At 41.9% G+C, this 19,588-nt stretch overlaps 1 long non-coding RNA gene across 1 annotated transcript in view; it reads left to right on the top strand.

Annotated features, from left to right (window-relative positions):
* The window catches only part of LOC103876547, a 60,581-nt gene extending 42,265 nt beyond the window's left edge, over positions 1–18,316 (top strand). The window contains exon 3 of the long non-coding RNA XR_001893612.3: positions 16,371–18,316. This is a non-coding gene — a long non-coding RNA (uncharacterized LOC103876547). The remainder of the gene's footprint in view (positions 1–16,370) is intronic.
* The last annotated feature ends 1,272 nt before the right edge of the window (positions 18,317–19,588 follow it).

The following is a 19,588-nucleotide window of genomic DNA, read 5'->3' as shown; positions in this document are numbered from 1 at the left end:
TGTGGACCCTCCTTTGGCACTCTAAATAGTATGGCTTAAGCTGCTCTTTCTTAGTTTCTTGTACCTATTTCTGCCCCTCTCTGGAGCCCCACTTCTAGCCATGACTTCTTTCAATGGAGGTATTTTTGCCTTCAGCCTCCTATTTATCTGGCCCCAAAGTTAGAACATATGCAGGCAAGTGTCCATGTAAACAAGGTCTGACCTGAAAGGACTGCATAGATAAGGACCTGTGTTCTGCTTCAGAGAAGGGAGGGCCACACTGGCTAAGGCAAGCAAGTGTTACTGGGAAATACGACAACATTCACATAGTCTTCCTTAGTCGCGGTTGTTTGTGAATACAACATGCATTGAATCCTTCTGAGTGCTGCCTTTAATACGCTGCCTCCCACTAAGAACATCTCCAGCTACTCAGCTTCAGAAAGTTGGTCTTTAAGGATTTCCAAAAGCAACTGAAATCTGAACTCCTGGAGAAGGGGGAAAAGGCAGAGAGATGGAAGGCACAATTCCATCACAAATTGCCTAGGTTAACATGGCTCCATCAGCCTTTTTATTCTTACCCTGAAAATAATTTCAAAAACAAGTGTCTTTGAAATAAGTCACTTTGCAAACACATACTAGGGTCTTAGAAGGGTCTTTGAAGGGGTCTTTGCAACACTGCCAGGAGTGCTGAGAAGACAAAGAAAAGTAAAACACAATTGTCCTTCAAACATTTTTGCTGATTAAATGTTAGAAGATTTTCATCATCTATAGGGCAGGAGGTGGATGAAGGGGAACCTAATGAAAACAAAGCCAAAAGCACTACATAGTTAACCTAAGAGGTTAAAAGGGATTCAAGGGAGGAAAATTCGCCATCCATCTGTGAGTATCAGGCATAGTTTGACAGAGGAATTTTCTCTAAATTCTATTCCGCTTCTTAGGCCTCAGTATTGAGGTAGGTGTTGAGAGAGGTTGGGTCTGCCAGGGTCAAATTTTCTTGGCACTTAAATTACAAGGAAACATTGCAGAGTTTGTGCAACCACAAGAAATTTCAAGGTTCTGAAATTTTAAAAAGAAAGGCTAAGATTCTAAAATTTCAATATGGACATGCCAACCAGCTGAACCCAAACACACCTTGTTTGGTACAGGCTGGGGTGAGGGGTGCACTTCATTTTGCCATACTCTGTACTAAGGGCTCCTTTGTTGCAATGGGTTGGAAATATGTGTGCAGGAAAATCACCCAAAGCCTCAGCAAGTGTTCTCTGGTTCCTTCCATATCTAATATAGGGCAACACAGCCAGGGTTCCTTGTGTAGTAAGAAAGCACATAAAATAGACCAGTGCTCATGACCAATGAAGGGGCATGGTCTTTCCAAACAAACAGAGCCCCTGAGAGTTATTTTTAGGCCAGGAACATCATGTATGCTGCAAACATCTGGATAATGTTCCCATTCCACACCCAAGTAGACATCACAAATCGATCATAACCCTCATTCTCACCAAGCACAGATGCTACCCCAGAAACCTTTTCAACATAGGACTCCAGGAAGTTACTACCATTAACAGGAATTGTCACAAAAGATGAAACCCAGGGATCCTCTCTGTCCTCAACCTTGTAGCAGTTCATGATGTGGGAGTCTCATCTTCCCATGCAAAGACCAATGGGGTGGGTGGCCATTAAGGATCTTGTGGTCTTGGGCCCTGCCAAAAGCTTTACGGAAACTTGAGGTAAATCATTAAGAAGATGGCTGCATCCTCTTCGACAAAATGAATTTGTTATGTACAATCTTCCAAGGCTTCTTGAATAAATAATACTCTTACCTTTTAGGTTGACTCGGGTTTGAGCTATAAAGTAGATATAAACCTTTGAGGTTCCAACTTTCAGAGCAGTTAACTTGAGGGGCTAAGTCACTTTCAAAAGGGCTTTAAATGCCAAGCTTCCCTCCACCAAACATGTTAAAGACTCTTAACTACCTGACAAAAAAGGAAAGGAGGAAGATAGATAAATATAAATTCTACCTGCAGCAAGGCACCATGGCCATTTGAAAATGAATCCCAAATGACCATGAAGCAGCTATGGGAAAATGTGATTCTATTTACATAAGTCTGATCTATACACACTTCTTCAGAAAGGACTCAACTCTGAAACCATCACACGCTGGGCTCGACCTGCAGAGCCTTGTGGCTGAATAGTTGTCAAGTGTGAACCACGGGCCAAGGGCAGAGTAACCTCATGGAAAGGCAGGAAAAAAAACTGGACATTTATCACTGAAAGCACGCATGAGGCCATGTTCACAAAGCACAAGTCAACTGCTCTGAAGTCATTCTGAGGTTTTCACCCAATCAAGAACAGTCATTCTCATTCAGGGGCTGCTATGGTCAGTTGGACTGTGGCCAGTTTAATTTCGAGCAGTGGTTGTCAAACATTCCCTGGAGGTGCCTCAGAGCTGCGCAGCAGGCAGAGGAGAGGGGGGCACAGTGGACAGGACTGATACAACACCCAACAAGCACACACATGCTTCCCTCAGAGCGGCTTCTGTCATCTCCTCTGCAGCTTGATGCCCCACATAAGATTTCATTTGCAAAGAAAACGTTTCACTACCCAAAATAAAAGATTTTTTTAATTCCTGGCGTTATCTATTCTAAGACATGGTCAGACATCAACAGGATCCCCAGAACCAAAACCAACATACGGCATAGTAGGGAGACAAATGTTCCTGAACCAAAGCAGAACATGCAGGACTGAATATTTTTTATTTCAATATAATTTTAAACTTAAGAGAAAAACTGTAAGAATAAAAATAGTAAAAGAATGCCTGTATTTCTAGGCTGAGCACAGTGGCTCTCGCCTGTAATCCCAGCACTTTGGGAGGCAGAGGCAGGCAGATCACCTGAGGTCAGGAGTTTGAGACCATCCTGGCCAACATAGTGAAACCCCGTCTCTACTAAAATCCAAAAAAAAAAAAAATTAGCCAGGCATGGTGGTACACGCCTGTAGTCCTACCTACTCAGGAGACTGAGGCAGGAGAATTGCTTGAACCCAGGAGGCAGAGATTTCAGTGAGCCAAGATGGTGCCACTGCACTCCAGCCTGGTGACAGAACAAGACTCCATCTCAAAAAAAAAAAAAAAAAAAAAAAGAATGCCTGTATTTCTTTTACCAAGATCCACCCATTATTAACAGTTAACCCATTTGTTTTATTATTTGTTCTTCCTCGCTCTCTCTCTCTTTTTCTATGTGTATAGTTGATCCTTGAATAATACAGGTTTGAACTGCACTGGTCCACAAATACCCAGATTTTTTTCAATAAAAACATTGGAAATTTTTTTGGAGATTTACAACAATTTGAAAAAAACTTGCAGATAAACTGCATAGCCTAAAATACCCTAGATGAAGCTATTTTAACCACATAGCTATAAAAATTAAGAAAAAATTAGGTATGTTATGAAAATATATGTAGATACTAGTCTATTTTGTCATTTACAACTGTAAAATATACACAAATCTATTATTATTAGATGATATTTATCAAAGCATATACACACAAATACTTCCAGACCATATGTGGTATCATTCACAGTCGAGAGAAATGTAAACACACATAAAGACGTAGTTTGAAATCGCCACTGCATAAAGTTCACTGCAGTACATACTGCACTATTGTAATAATTTCATAGCTACCACCTATTGTTATTGCAGTGAGCACAAATGATGTGAGTAGATGCTGTGCAACACTAATCATCTTCACGTAAGCAGTCGTCTCTCCACTATATCCTTCATCATGGTAAAATGTGACCTCTCGCGGTTCTCGTATATTTTTCATCATGTTTAGTGCAATACTGTAAACTTTGAATAACACATGGAACCCATACCAAGTGCCACAAGTGATGCTGGAAGTGCTCCCAAGAAGCAGAGAAAAGTCATGACATTACAAGAAAAAGTTAAATTGCTTGATATGTACCAAGATTGATGTCTGCAGCTGTGGTTGCCATCATTTCAGATGGACGATTCATCTTGTAAACAGATGAGGCAAACTTACAGTATCAATAAATACAGTACAGTGCTGCAAATATATTTTCTCTTTTTTATTATGTTCTTCATAACATTTTCTTTTCTCTAGCTTACTTCGTAACAATACAGTATATCATACAGATAACATACAAAATATATGTTCATTAACTGCTTATGTTATCAATGGGGCTTCTGGTCAACAGTAGGCAATTAGTAGTTAAGTTTCAAGGGAGTTAAAAATTATATGAGGATTTTTGACCATGGGAGGAGTCAGTGTCCATAACCCCTACACTGTTCAAGAATCACTGTATGTGTTGGCCGGGCGCGGTGGCTCACGCCTGTAATCCCAGCACTTTGGGAGGCCAAGGGGGACAGATCACAAAATCATGAGGTCAAGAGATTGAGACCATCCTGGCCAACATGGTGAAACCCCGTCTCTACTAAAAAAAATAAAAAAATTAGCTGGGCATGGTGGCACACACCTGTAGTCCCAGCTACTCAGGAGGCTGAGGCAGGCAAATCGGTTGAACCCAGGAGGCAGAGCTTGCAGTGAGGCGAGATCACACCACTGCACTCCAGCCTGGGTGACAGAGCAAGACTCCGTCTCCAAAAAAAAAAAAAAAAGAAGAATCACTGTGTATGTGTACATGTATACATTCTCTTATATACCCAGAGTATCATCCTCAACTTCAGTAAATTTAACAATGAAACAGTACTTTTATCTAATCTACTGTCCCATTTTTGTCAATTGACCCAATAATGTCTTTATAGCATTTTCCCCTCCAGAATGGAATCCAGTCTAGGGTCAGGGATTGAGTTTAGCTGTCTCCATCTTTCATTGATCTGGAGCACTTCCAGACCCTTTCTTAGCCCTTCATGATGATATTTTCCAAGTCTAGAGCCCTGCCCCATTTTTAACAGAATGTTTCTCATTTAGAGTTTGTCTAATATTTCCTCATGACTCGGGTTATATATTCTTGGCTGGAATACGACAGAGGTGCCATTGTGTCCTTCCCAGGGCATCACATCAGGAGGCACACAACATCCATCTGCCCTCACTGCAGATTTTGAAAACCTAGTCAAGCTGTCAAATTTCTCTACAGTATAATTGCTATTTTTGTTTCCCTTGGAAATAATACTCAGTCTGTAGGGAAATATTTTTAGACCAAACAAATATCCTGCTTCTTATCTAAATTCCTCCCTAGTTTTTGCATCCATTGGTGATTCTCGCTTGATGATTCTTGCTGATCTTTGCCATAATGGTTCTAAAATGCTAACTTACCAGCTCCAGCCCTTCCTCCCAATTTATAAGTTGGCATTCAGCATTTCACTGTAAGCAAGAGCCCTTGCTTTTCCCCATACAAATAAAGTAAACATTTTACCCATTTATTATCAATAGGGACTCATAAATTCTGATTTTTAATAGTTTATAATTCATTAATACTTAATTACTTAAATTGTCGCAGATTTAGCCAGCGGGAGTTCTTTCAGGCTGGCTCCTGTGTCCTTGTGACATGGTCCCATCTCTTTTTGAGCTCATTTTTAAGTTCTAGTATCAGCATAGCAGAACATTCTGTTATACTAGAAATTAAGAAAGTTCCAGGCTCACCTGGTACAGCCTGGCCTAACCTGGAATCAGTTGGTTCTCCCAAGAGCCCTGAGTCCTTTTGGTGGGGAATGGAATTAGAGACCAAGATCTGGGCACAAGGTGTGTCCATTGCCACTGAGGTGTTATGGCTTCTTGGCCCTTTCAGCAGACAAAACTAGGTAATACACACAGGTGTATATATTCATGCAAATTTATATACACACATACGTATGCATTTTAGAAATATAATACACAGTGATATCCCAAATTTCAATCCATCTCTACAGGGCTCTTTCTTGCCTTCTCCCCATTCCATATATTGTCACTTTTTCCTTAATGAGAACCCTGCTTCCCAATAGCAACACATTTACTCATTTGCTCACTCCTGTAATACATATGTCAAACCTAAATAACATAGTGGGAGATTCTCTGAAAGAAAATGATATTTATTAAGGAGTCACATTGCAATGGGAATGCACACGCCATAGTAAACTATGTGCGTATTCAGGGAGGTTGAGACAAATGAAAGTTTTTAAAGGAAAAATGAGGGAAATTACATAAGTTGCTTTGAGTCAATTATCCTTGGCTACAAGGATCAATAACAAGGGTGGTGTCAGTCTGAAGTTGGATGGGCAGTTGCTGGACAGACATCCTTGCAGAAGTATTTTCTGTGTAAAGTTACAGTGACCTTTGTGCAAGGTTGTGGTTTTTGCAGTGTTTTGCAATAGTTCTTATCATCAGGCATACATTCACGAGAACTCTCCCTTCATATCCTTCCCTGGCTCCACTTGTCAGGATTTTAACACAAGTGACTTCCTTTTGATTGTGACAACTTTCACAGATACAAAGTTGTTTCAGAATTGCTTTTTCTCAGCAGGGTGCAGTGGCTCACACCTGTAATCCCAGCACTTTGAGAGCCCGAGGTTGGTGGATCACCTGAGGTCAAGAGTTTGAGAACAGCCTGGCCAACATGGTGAATGAAACCCCTTCTCTACCAAAAATACAAAAAATTAGCCAGGTGTGGTGCCACGTGCCTGTAGTGCCAGCTACTCAGGAGGCTGAGGCATGAAAATCGGTTGAATCCAGGAGGCAGAGGTTGCAGTGAGCCGAGATCTCACCACTGCACTCTAGCCTGGGAAAGACAGCAAGACACCATTTCAAAAAAAAAAAAGAAGGAGGAGGAGGAGGAGGAGGAAAAGGAGGAGGAGGAGGGAGGATAGAGGAGGGAGGAGGGAGGAGGGAGGAAGGAGGAAGGAAGAAAGAAGAAAGAAGGAGGAGGCGGAGGAGGAAGAAGAGATGTAGTAGTAGTAGTAGTATATATGTATGTACAATTCTACATATTCCTTCACCTAAGTCTGGGGGTACATAGTCAAATACTATGTTCATAAGTTACTAGGATTAGTCCTTTCTTTTTTTCTCTTTGAGGTGGTTATGGTATTCATTTGGAAAACAATTGGCTAATTTGTTTCAGCCTGCATTCAGTTTTAGGGATTTTTGCCCTTTTCCATCCTTATTAATTTTACTTTAGAATATATAAAACATTAACATGCTTCTGAAGGTCAAAACTACGCAAAAAGATCTATTCAGAGAAGTATTCCTCCTTCCATATTTCTTCTGTCCTATTCCTTTCACCAACTTTAACGCTTCCTGATTTATCCTTTTTTTTTTTTAGAGATAAACAAATATATGTTTTCTTATTTTTCCTTCTCTCTTACATAAAAGAGAGCATACCATATATATTATTTTGCACTTTGCTTTTTTCTCTTAACAATATCTCTTAGAAATAATTCCACATCAGTTGATAGATAGCTTCCTCATTCTTTGTTGTTGTTGTTGTTGTTGTTGTTGTTGAGACAATGTCTCACTCTATCACCCAAGCTGGAGTGCAGTGGCATGATCTTGGCTCACGGCAACCTTCACCTCCCAGGCTCAAGCAGTCTTCCCACTTCAGCCTCCCAAGCAGCTGTGACTACAGTGATGTGCCACCACTTCCGACTAATTTTTCTTTTTTCTTTTTTTTTTTTTTTTGTAAACACAAGGTTTCACCACATTGCCTAGGCTTGTCTTCAATCCCTGGGCTCAAGCAATCCACCCACTTCAGCCTCCCAACGTGCTAGGATTACAGGTGTGAGCCACCTACCCAGCCACTCATTCTTGTTTACAGCTGTCTAGTACTCCACTGTGTGTGAGTACCCATAATTTAGTCAGTTTCCTGTGCTTGGACATTAAGGTGGTTTCCAACTATAATTAATAACTTTGTGCATTTGTTTTTTTGTATTATTAGAAGTATATTTTCAGAATAAATTACTATCAGTTTAATTGCTGGGTCAAAGGATAAATGCATATATAGTTTTATTAGCTATTACCAAATTCCACTCCATAAAAATTATGTCATTTTTCATTCCTACCAACAATGGATAAGAATACCTGTTTCCCTATAGCCTTGCCAATGAGTGTATTGTCAAGCTTTCAAATTTTTGCAAATATGATGGGGCAAGTTTGGATTTCAAGGAAAGGAACACAGCTATGCACATTAAAGATTTATGATGGAAAAATAAAAACCAGACATAGAAAGATTGTTGGAGAGATTGAGGTCAGGATAGATGACCAAATGCATTTTACATTATAAATATATAAATTAGGGATTAAGAAGTACAATGAGATGAAAGAAGAAAGAGACTAGAACTAATAAAAACCCAAATTACTTCTCAATCTCTGGAATTCAAAAGATTAACATTATATGCAAGAAAGAATCCAGTTTTGCCAAGTGATTGGTGAATTCTGAGGTTACACACTTAGACAGTGATGATACCAACATGTATCTTCTCCTGCCAGCTGAAATGCCAAGGCGTTTTTGTTCCTTCTTCCTGAGATGCCACCTCTGTACCCTGTATATATTTATTTGATGGCATTTGTCTCATGTATTGCAATTATTTACTTTCAAGTTTGTCTTCTCTCCCAGACTATGAACTTATTGAGGACAGGACTACATCTTATTCCTGTCTATATTTTTATTATGGAATAATTACAGATGAGCTTGGTCTCCAGCAATTAAATCTTGGTTGAAGAAAAAGAAAAAGAAGTGGATTGGAAAATGAAAGTATTTAGTAACAACTAGAATAGAGGCACTGTATATCAAAACATCGAGGTTCAATCCAGTGTGAGATTCTTCTTCAAAGAAAGCCCTTTTTTTTTTTCCATTAACTTACTGGCTCTGAAACAATACTTTCTTAACCTATATTTAAATATACGTTTAGAAATCAGGAAAAGAGAAGGATGTCATATACCAGGGATGATGGCTAATGTCTAGTGAGCAGAAACTTCATGAATTTTGTCAAGATTAATCTTTTGGTGCCTAAGTAAATCTTCAAGCTTTGATTACAGGTGTCAGTGCAGAATGGCACCTTGGTGAGAAAAAGAGATCAGTAGGATTCAATGAAGCATGAAATTTAAGCACAGAAGCATTCACTAACAGACATTAGTGGCTAATAAGGCATCATTATCACTAATGTAATAAATAACTAACTTTGAGAGACTGAAAACATTTTACATGTTACTTTTTAGACTCTTACAGCTTCAAGAAATAAATTTTGTGATAGTCATTTTACAGAAGAGGAAACCAGGTCTTACTTACTTTATCCAAGATCATTGGATCCTGGTTTTCTGAACGCTATGGCTATACCCTGCAGGCCAAAGAAGCTGTGTTAAAATCTAGCAAATGATTAGAATTGACTGGAAAAACAGGAACCCAACTCTAATTAAGGAATTTGCTAATTACCCTTCTCTCTGCAGACATTACTCCATTCTTGGTCTTCAGCCCTGGCATGGATTTGGCCTCTATCATGGTTTTTGCAAAACAGCGATGGCAGACAGATTATTGTTTCCAAGTTACATTTGGCTACAAAACAAATCCCCTCTGTCCTTTCTAGAGCTATATCCCCAGCTCTTGGAAAGCAGAGCTGCCCACTGCACCCTAGAAACCATATTAAGCCTAGCTTCTTACCTAGGCTTTCCCAGGCATCAGCTTCCCAAGGCTCTGGGTCCCACTAGCTTGCCTTTTGGCTTTTCCTTCCTCTCTTGTCCCATTTGGACCTGGTAACATAGGCTCTGGGCAATCTACTTCCTGACCAATTGGGATATCTGGAATGCAGCCCCCAGAACCACCCCCAGAAGAAAGTGCCTTCCCATCAGCTGCTGCGATGGGCCCTGGGGACCCTGGGGTCCCTGGTTCGAACCTAGTGGTGCCTTTCAGGCCCACTAGGGGTACCAAAAAGAGGGCCGGAGGCTACTGGGGGGAACGTAAGGTGTGAGGGAGGGAAGGTGATAATGCCACAAGGCATTATCAATGCTTAGTGCCTACCCCAGGCCAAGGCTTGAAATTGTCAATGACCAAAACACAGGACAGGTTGTCAGATCTGTGTGTGCTCTTCCAAGCCCACGTGGGAAAGTCAACTCAACAAGTTTTCTATACTACCTACAACAGAGCACTACAGAAGTTAAATATAATCAAGGAAAAACGAGAATAATGTGGAGAGAATAAGTGGTATCAGCACACAGATCTAGATATTTCTGTGTTCCCTCTCTCTCTATTCACAGTGCCACCACAGGCATAGTGGTTGTCTTAGCCCATTTTGATTGCTATAACTAAAATGTCATAGACGGGTGGCTCAAGCCTTTATTTCTCACAGTTCTGGAGGCTGAGAAGTCCAAGATCAAGGCATGAGCAGATTCAGTGTCTGATAAGGCCTTGTATTAGATTGTTCTTGCATTGCTATAAATAAATACCTGAGACCGAGTAGTTTATAAAGAAGAATTTTAATTGGCTCACAGTTCTTCAGGCTGTACAGGAAGCATGATGCTGGCATGTGCTTATCTTCTAGGGAGGCCTCAGGAAGCTTACAATCATGCCAGAAGGCCAAGGAGGAGCCAGCACTTCAAATGGCTGGGACAGGAGGAAAAGAGAGAGGAGAGGGGTGCCACACACTTTTAAACAACCAGATCTCACAAGAACTCACTATCATGACAACAGCATCAAGGCCAGTGGTGTTAAACTGTGAGAAATCACCCCCATGAGCCAATCACCTCTTACCAGGCCTCACCTCCAACACTGGGGATTACATTTCAACATGATATATGGGCAGGGACAAAGATCCAAACCATATCAGGCCCTCCTGCTGGCTCACGGAAGGCTGTCTTCTCATTGAGTCCTCATGTGGCAGAAGGGGTAGGGAGCTCTCTGGGGTCTTTTTTATAAGGGCACTAATTTCATTCATGAGGACTCCATCTTCATGATCTAATCATCCCCCAAAGACCTCCCCACTTCCAAATACCATCACACTGGAGATTAAGTTTCAACATTCGAATTTTGAGGGGACAGAAAGATTCAGTCTACAGCAGTGGTTAAGGGTGCCGGCTCTGGAACCAGCTGCCCAGGTTCAAATTCTGGTTCTGCTACTAACTGTGATGCTTGGGCAAGCAAATTACCTCAATGTCCCGTTTCCTTCATCTGCAAAATTGAGATAATAATAGCAGGACCTACCTCATAGTGCTGTCATGAGGAATCAATGTGAAATACATGCAAAAACACTTAGACCAGTGCCTGGCACACGTTAACTATGGTTTCCACCACTTCACTTTACTCAGGCTCCAAACTTCTCTTATTTCCAACCCATTTCTAATCACTTGTCAAGCCCAGTCATTATGTGCCTGCATATCTCACATATTCTCCCTCTCCTCTCCATTCTCTTCACCACTACTTGAACTCAGACTCCGAGGCATAACCTACCATTTGCCTTCCCCAACATCCCTTCTCCCTTTTCTCCTTAATGAACTCTCCATTTTAGCCGGGCACATGGCGACTCAGCTAAAAGACTACATTTCCCAGACTCCCCTCCAATTAGATGTGGCCATGTGACTAAGTTCTAGCCAATGGGAAGTAGGCAAGCATGTTATGTGGGACTTCTGGGAAGCTGTTCTATAAAAACATGCTTTTCTACCCAGTTCCTCAACTTTGCTGCTGCAATGACCCTGAGAACGACAGCAGCACTCTAGGGATGGCACAGCAGAGAGCTAGAAAAGGACTAGATCCCTGATAACTTTGTGGTGTGTACACATCAATTCTGGACTGCTTACCATAACTTCTTTTATATGAGAGAGAAATAAACTTAACTTGTAAATGTTCCTAGTACAGGCAGAGGAAATTAATCTTGACCTCTCTGTTTCCCAGATTACAGGAATGGGTTCCTAATTTCTCTCCCTCTATATCCCCATCTGACCTCTCTCCCTACACTGCTGCCAGACTGATTTCCCTGAAGCACAGCTTAGCACCCTCACGGAGTCTTCAATGACCTCCCCATTGTCCAGTCTTCTCAACTACCATGATTTGCCCCCCACCTTCTTTTCCACTCCTACCCCCACTCCTTCCCTCTTTTCCCAACCAAACCCAATTATGTCTCATTTCACGTTCTCATCCCATTCTGTCCTGCCCTCTGTCTTTACCTATACACTCTCCCTTTAGACTTTATGTGCCCAATTCTGGACAGTCTTTCAGGGTTCAGATGCCATTCAGCCTCCTCAATGGAGCCAGTCTACCCCTAAGCCAGGAGTAATTCTCTATCCTCAGAACCTCCCCAGTGCTCACTTCCTGTTTGTGTCAGGGAAGGTAACAAACATGATAAATGTGAAGCAAGTCACAGGATTAAGGAAGCTCACAGGCCTCTTTTTCTTCTTTTTAAACTTTTTGTTTTGAGATCATTATAGATTCACATGCACTTGTAAGAAATAATACAAAGACATCTCCTGTACCCTTTACCCAGTTTTGCTAATCACACCATATTCAAAACCATAGTACAATATCAAAGCCAGAAAAATGACATTGATACAATCCACCAATTTTAGTCAGGTTTTTGTTTTTTGTTTTTTGTTTTGTTTTGTTTTGTTTTTTTTGAGACAGAGTCTTGCTCTGTCGCCCAGACTGGTGCAATCTCGGCTCACTGCAAGCTCCACCTCCCAGGTTCAAGCGATTCTTCTGCCTCAGCCTCCTGAGTAGCTGAGATTACAGGCACGCACCACCATGCCTGGCTAATTTTCTTTGTATTTTTAGTAGAGACGAGTTTCACCATGTTGGTCAGCTGGTCTCAAACACCTGACCTCGTGATCCACCCGCCTCAGGCTCCCAAAGTGCTGGAATTACAGACATGAGCCACCGTGCCCAGCCTGGATTTCCTCATTTTTATGTGTGCTCACACGTGTGCATGTGTGTGTGCGTTTGGGCTTCTACAGTTTTATTACATGTGTAGATTAGCATATCCACTACTACGGTCAAGATACAGAACCATTCCAAGGCTTCGTTCTCCTGTTACCCTTTCATAACTACCTGCATACATCCACCTCACTCCCACCTCACACTCCCATTGCTAACCCCATCCATCCCTAATCTGCTTTCCATCTCTACCATGTGTTATTGTTTATATAAATGAAATCATACAATATGTAATCCTTTGGATTGACTTTTTCACTCAGCACATTTCTCTTGAGATTCATCCAAGTTGTTCCATGCACCAGTAACTCATTCCTGTTTATAGCTGAGCCATATTCAGTGATATAGACGTACCATAGTTTATTTAACCATTCGCCCACTGAGAAACATCTCACTTATTCCCAGTCTTTGGCTATTACAAATGAAGCTGCAATCAATATTTGACTACAGGTTTTTGTGTAGTCTTCCTCTTTTTTTAGAAATACAAATGCAAATCCCGGTGGACTTTTGCTACAAAGATGTTATTTCCTTTAAAGCTGTAAGTTAAACAAGAGAGTCACAAGCCTCCTCAGACCATGATCCCTCCTCAGAGGCTCTGGCATCTTCTTGAGCAGGACACCATACCAGCACTGGGGTTCCTCCTTCTGGCTTCACATCTATGGGTGGGGTTCACCAAACCCCCAAACCACGCCCCCCATTTTAAACCTGATGTCAACATCCTCCATGAAAGCCCTCTTTCCAGAAGCTAGGAAAGAAATAGAAATAAAAGCCCAAAGCAGATTTATCCTGGCTCAAGTAGACATTACATATCTCAGAGAACCTTCAAACTAGAAACTGCCTTTTCAGGGGTTCTCTGCCCCTTATGAGGAGTCATTGGGGCCATTTCCTCCCCATCTTCTTTCATTACATTTTGTCTCTTTCTATCTTAACACACCCTATAGTAACGGTGTGTTTATGTGCATCCCTTCCCATCCCCAGCTATACTTGACTTCTCTCCTGGTAGACTGTAAACTCCTTGGGGAAGAATCTAAATTTGGTTCATCTTTGCAGCCCTACCAAGCATACCTAGACCAATACCACGCATGAGCAGCCACTCATTCGAGCATTAAATTAAAATAGATGAGATTTATTAATTAACTGCATCAATGAAGACCAGACTTGGCAGAAATAATCTATGGAAAAGACAGAGCCCAAAACCATCATACAAAGAAGGGATCCACTTGGATTTGCCGAGGAAAGGAAGAAACACTGTTGATCAGGGTTTTCCAGAACCCTAGATTGATATTCTGGAAAACACTCTCCCTCTGCCTCTCTCATGAGCACATACTGGCCCTCCAAGCTTCATGCGGGAGATCCTCCAGCTCTATGCTGGCTTTGGGAACTCAAGAATTTCTGAAGTCAGGTACCTCAGGGCCCTTCGATTCTACTATTAATATATCTGGGATAGCTGGTCTTCTGGAAGACCAGTGACAGTTTCAAGGGAAACCTCAGACCCAGGCTCTACAACTTGCACAATTTTTCGACTCCCACATTCTCCATTCAGTTTTGGAATTAAAAATAATAATAATAGGCCAGGCACGGTGGCTCATGCCTGTAATCCCAGCACTTTGGGAGGCCGAGGCAGGCAGATCGTGAGGTCAGATCGAGATCAACCTGGCTAACACGTTGAAACCCCATTTCTACTAAAAATACAAAAAATTAGCCAGGCATGGTGGTAGGCACCCAGTCCCAGCTACTTGGGAGGCTGAGGCAGGAGAATAGCGTGAACCCGGGAGGCAGAACTTGCAGTGAGCCAAGATCGTGCCACTGCACTCCAGCTTGGGAGACAGAGCGAGACTCCATCTCAAAAAATAATAATAAATAATAATAGTAGTAGTAATAAAAGGCTATGTGTGTGTTGAGAATATGGAGGGGAAGGCTGGAAGTAAATTTATTGAGTAAATATCTTCCAATCTGCATAATTCGTTGTAAGAAAAGTCATTAGACTCATATCAGGTCATCTTTGTGAAAGCCAGTTAAGTGACATTGTTTGGACTTGCAACCAAGGCAAGAAATGCTATCTTTGGAAAGGAAACAGTTATTTTATTATAAGATAGGCTATCAATCTCAAAATAATTACTGATGGTCAAGGAAAGATTCAAACCAATTAGGTTTTTTGCTCAAGTTGATTCTGTCCTCGCTTCCAGTACTCTTGTGAAGTCTTTATATGATCCAGAGCAAGTCCCTCCTGACCACAGGAGGTCACAGATGAGAGGGGCAGCCTGACCCAGGTTTCATGCAGAGCAGATGTCCCCACTTCAAGCCAATTTGGAAACAGGAACTGTGCTCTCCAACTCTAGCCTCTCATTATCTGTTTATATGAAGTTCTATGTAACTGGAACTGCTTGGAAAACTATGCCATGTGGAAGCCATTTAAAATCATTTCACTTCTAATTATAAACCAGATAGAGTCATTTTCATGCAAGGGCAGGAACACTTCGGAGACTGTCAGGGTTCAGAACATTCCTTGGGTGACAGGTGGCTGGAATATTTAAAGAACTCTCTGTGCCCAAGATAACCTTGACTAGAGGAGCGAGCAAGGGAATTTTAAAGATATATGAAGTTTGCATATGAAGTTGGAGCACGTGAAATACTTACTCAGACCTGATTTCAGAAAATGCATGGGACAGGTGGGACACTGGGTTTCCTTGTGAGGCCACATAGTGGGAAGGATAGACTGGGCGTTGGTGCTAGACCGAGCTGGGCTAAGTAAATGAGCAAGTTATAAGTCTCTCAGAGCCTCAGGTTATTTATCTATAAAAGATGAGAAATGTCTATTTGCAGGATTATTGTTCTAAAAACTAAACGAGGCTGGACGCAGTGGCTTACGTCTATAATGCCAGCACTTGAGGAGGCTGAGATGGGAGGATTGCTTGAGGCCACGAGTTCAAGATCAGCCTGCACACCATAGCAAAACCCCATCTCTACAAAAATTTAAAAAAAAAAAAATTAGTCAGGCATGCTGGCACATGCTTGTAGTCCTAGTGCACGGGAAGCTAAGGCAGGAAGATCACTTGAGCCCAGGAGTTTGAGGCTGCAGTGAGCTATAATGGTGTCACCACACTCCAGCATGGGCCACAGCGCAAGACTCTGTCTCAAAAATAAATAAATAAAATATAAGTGAGACAATGTATGTGAAACCATCTAGCCCTGTGTTCAGCACATGGCTGCTCCATCACTACATGGCAATTATCATCCTACTTATTATAAGTCATAATTATACGTTTGGAATAGTAGGTCAGGACTGGCCTACCACATATGACTGGCTATGCTTATGCAAGAAGTATTTACAATGGCCCAGGAAAAGTGAACGAGAGAAATACAATCTCCAACTTCAAAACTGTTACATAACTCCCAAAGCTTTTTACCTTTTCCCATCTTCCTCCCCATTCTCAGCCCTTGCAGACAGGGTGATGCATCTGAGAAATTCAGTGTAGGATACAACATTCAGGACTAAGGACTCAATGTGACCTGGGGATCAACTTTCTTGATCTTGCAGGAAAGCACATGTACAACTCCATGAGAGCTGACCTAATAAGCTGAACCATCAGAGTCATGGAGGCCAGAACATGGTTGGACCAGATGAACGTGTCCACTAGTCTGGACTCTAGGGAGAAATGGTTACAAGTAAGGGATGTTACTGACCTATGGTCCCAGGTATGATCAACCCTGGTTTGGTAATCTGCCCACTGGAAGTTTAATGGACTGTAAATAAAACAATGATTTCAACAGCACTCAGTTGCCTCATTTGATGAAGCCTGGGGGGTAGCTCCTTGTAAATCCACTGCATTTCACCAGTTGCCCATAAAGTTAGACATGTCAGTGGTGTTTATTTTCATGGTTGGACAGGTCATCTTGGGTTACAGCTTGGTAATCCAACCTACATGTGAAGAAAAGAGTGCAGATTAAGTCAGAAGCAATATTCAAAATATTCTGATAGCCAGGATGACACTAATACAGACCAATCAAGCATGAGCTCTGTAGCAGGAAGGACACGGTCCCTTTCCACAAAACGGATCCAACAGCACCAGTGCATATAGGCAGAGTTGCTTGAATTGAATTAATTTTTCTTCACACTGGTAGTCAGAATGCACATTTACCAGCTAGCGCTAGCTTTATACAAAACTTGAAAGCCAAGTTTAATCCTGTGTGATTAAAAACGCTAAGCGCCACATTCCCTCAAACTGGGCTTAAACGCAGAACTCAACAGGCTTGTAATTACATGCAATGCCACTATCTGGCATGACTATAATACCATTTTACAACACAAAGGAGAACTATTGAGTTCTATTCACAAGAGAAAGTGCTACAGTGATTCCTCTCTTGGTGGGATAGAAAGCATATGTCACAGCATATATTTTTTCTGCAATTAATTTTTATGAAACCATGCATAAAAGATAATGCACCTGATTTCTGTATTTGTTTTAATGTACCCTGGGGAAGTTCTAACAAAGCAGGAGAAGCAGGAACAATGATGGGACCCATCCGGATTTCAGCAACTGAGTAAGCAGATAGCCCCAGTGTGAGAAGTAAACGTGTTTTGTTATCCTTGAGTGCCTTTCCTCCTCCATCCCCTATCCCCCATTCCCTACCAGGCAAGACCACACAAAATCCAAAATCCACCCCCAAATGGATGAGACTTGCCTATTTCACAGGTCCCTAAAGAAAGCCCACCTGGTCTTCATCCCAGTGATTAACACACCTCATTATCAGAAACCTCTACCTCACAACTAAGCCCTATGTTACTGAGATGTCCAGCCCTTCTGACTCCCCCACATTTCCCCAGGGGGCACTTGCATGCTTCAGACTCCCTCCAAAGTATGGGCACTGGAGCCCCTCTCCCTGACTGAGTTAGTGGGTGTCATTGCCTGCAGAGCCCCCAAGAGAACCCTGGAGCAGAGCCTCAGTGGGTAGGAGGGACAAGCCAAGAATGAGGGACACAGGGACACACCAGGCCAGGCTAGGTGGGTCCTCCGCCCCACTCTTGCCTCAGGTGCCGGCAGGATGCCAGTCATCACAGCTATTTCCCTGTGCTCCCTTCCTCCCCGACTTTGTGGACTGCAAGCCAGCCCTAGAATGCAGGATCCAGGTGGGCTCAGCTTTCACTGCCTCATGGCCCCAGGGCCCCAGGCACCATCTCTGCTCCAAGCATCCTCCAGAGAATTATTAGTCTCTCCTCCCAGACCCTGGTCCCAAAATGTCTGCTCACACCTCTTTTTCTGAAAAATAAAACTACCCATCATCTTTCTCCATGTCTCTAGGAGTCCCAGACCTCCACATAGGAGCAGGAGACAGGGTACTTTCAGTCATTCAAAGATTTATTCTCCCTAAGAAACAAGATATCATCAGACATGGTAACTCATGCCTGTAATCTCAGCACGTTGGGAGGCTGAGGCAGGAGGGTCGCTTGAACCCAGGAGGAGTTCAAGACCAGCCTGGGCAACATAGTGAGACCCTATAACTATAAAAAATTTAAAAATTAGCCAGGCTGGCAGCATGTGCCTGTAGTTGCAGCTACTCAGGAGGCAGAGGTGGGAGGGTCACTTGAGTCTGGGAGGTCAAGGCTGCAGTGAGCTTAGATTGCCACTGCCCTCCAGCCTGGGTGACAGGAGTGAGATCCTGTCTCAAAAAAAAAAAAAAAATAAAGCCGGGGGAAACAAGATATCTTTCCAAACCTTTCTTGCTAGAACAGGGAAAATACAGGTTTAATCTCCAATAGAGCACACTGCTACATTTACAGTGTACATTTATTTTCAGTTTTTTAATTCCCTCTATAGTGAATACAGAATAAAATTGATGAGTCCTCTCCATGCAGTCCTTGAAAATTATTGTAGTAAATCTCCCTATGATTCGTTTTTCTTCAGTTAGAACTTAGTTCATTTCCTTCACATGCCAGATAATTCAGATAAAATCCCACTAGAGCAAATACAATTAAGTGAATGTTCTACATAAAGCAATTGGCCTTTTATTAAAAACTTCATTGTTAAATGCCAATGTGAAAACAGTAAATTTTTTATTTCAGCAGCTTTATATTTACACTGACTGTGGATGCATGTCTCAGTTCAAATTGGTAGCAATTTACTAATTAATTAATTGCATTAAAGAGATTACAAGGTTAATAGCTGCTGTTTCTGATCATCGTTGCTCTTTCATGCAGGGTATTAAAAAGTAAAAACATACTAGTATTTACAGAATGTGTGTTTGCACCAAATAAATTCAATCTAATCCAAGAAGAGGGGTTCTTTCCAGTGCAGGGAATATCAAATTTGGTGCAAAACCCGAAAAACTAGATTTGACCTTTGATTCCCCAAATTACTCCATCTCCTTTTTCTCTCCACTAAAAATGTATTTGACAGACTTAGATTTCAAATGGGAAAAATGATACCCTAGTGGTAGCTATAAATGGGTAACAAGATCTGCCCAAGTTCCCTGAACGTGGATGTCACTCCGCAGTCTCACTTTCCTATCTGCAGTTGTCCTTTGCACCTGACCTTGGCATCTACATTTCTCTTTGGAAGCTGAGCTGTGTGCACTGTTGAGCCCATTCCATTCTTCTAAATATTAATACAAGCACAGAGTTGGACACACAAGCTTAGAGAAGCTGCATTGGAGGTGGAAGCTGCATTAGAATCAGCCATAGACCCCCTCAGACCCACTGAATCAGAATTGCTAGGAGCAAAACCCAGCAATGAGCATTTAAACAGGCTCAGGCTGAAG

Source organism: Papio anubis, chromosome 10 (assembly GCF_008728515.1).
Source record: "Papio anubis isolate 15944 chromosome 10, Panubis1.0, whole genome shotgun sequence".
Lineage (NCBI taxonomy): Eukaryota > Metazoa > Chordata > Mammalia > Primates > Cercopithecidae > Papio > Papio anubis.
Note: the sequence above shows the minus strand (reverse complement) of the source record. Positions and strands in the feature narration are given on the sequence as shown.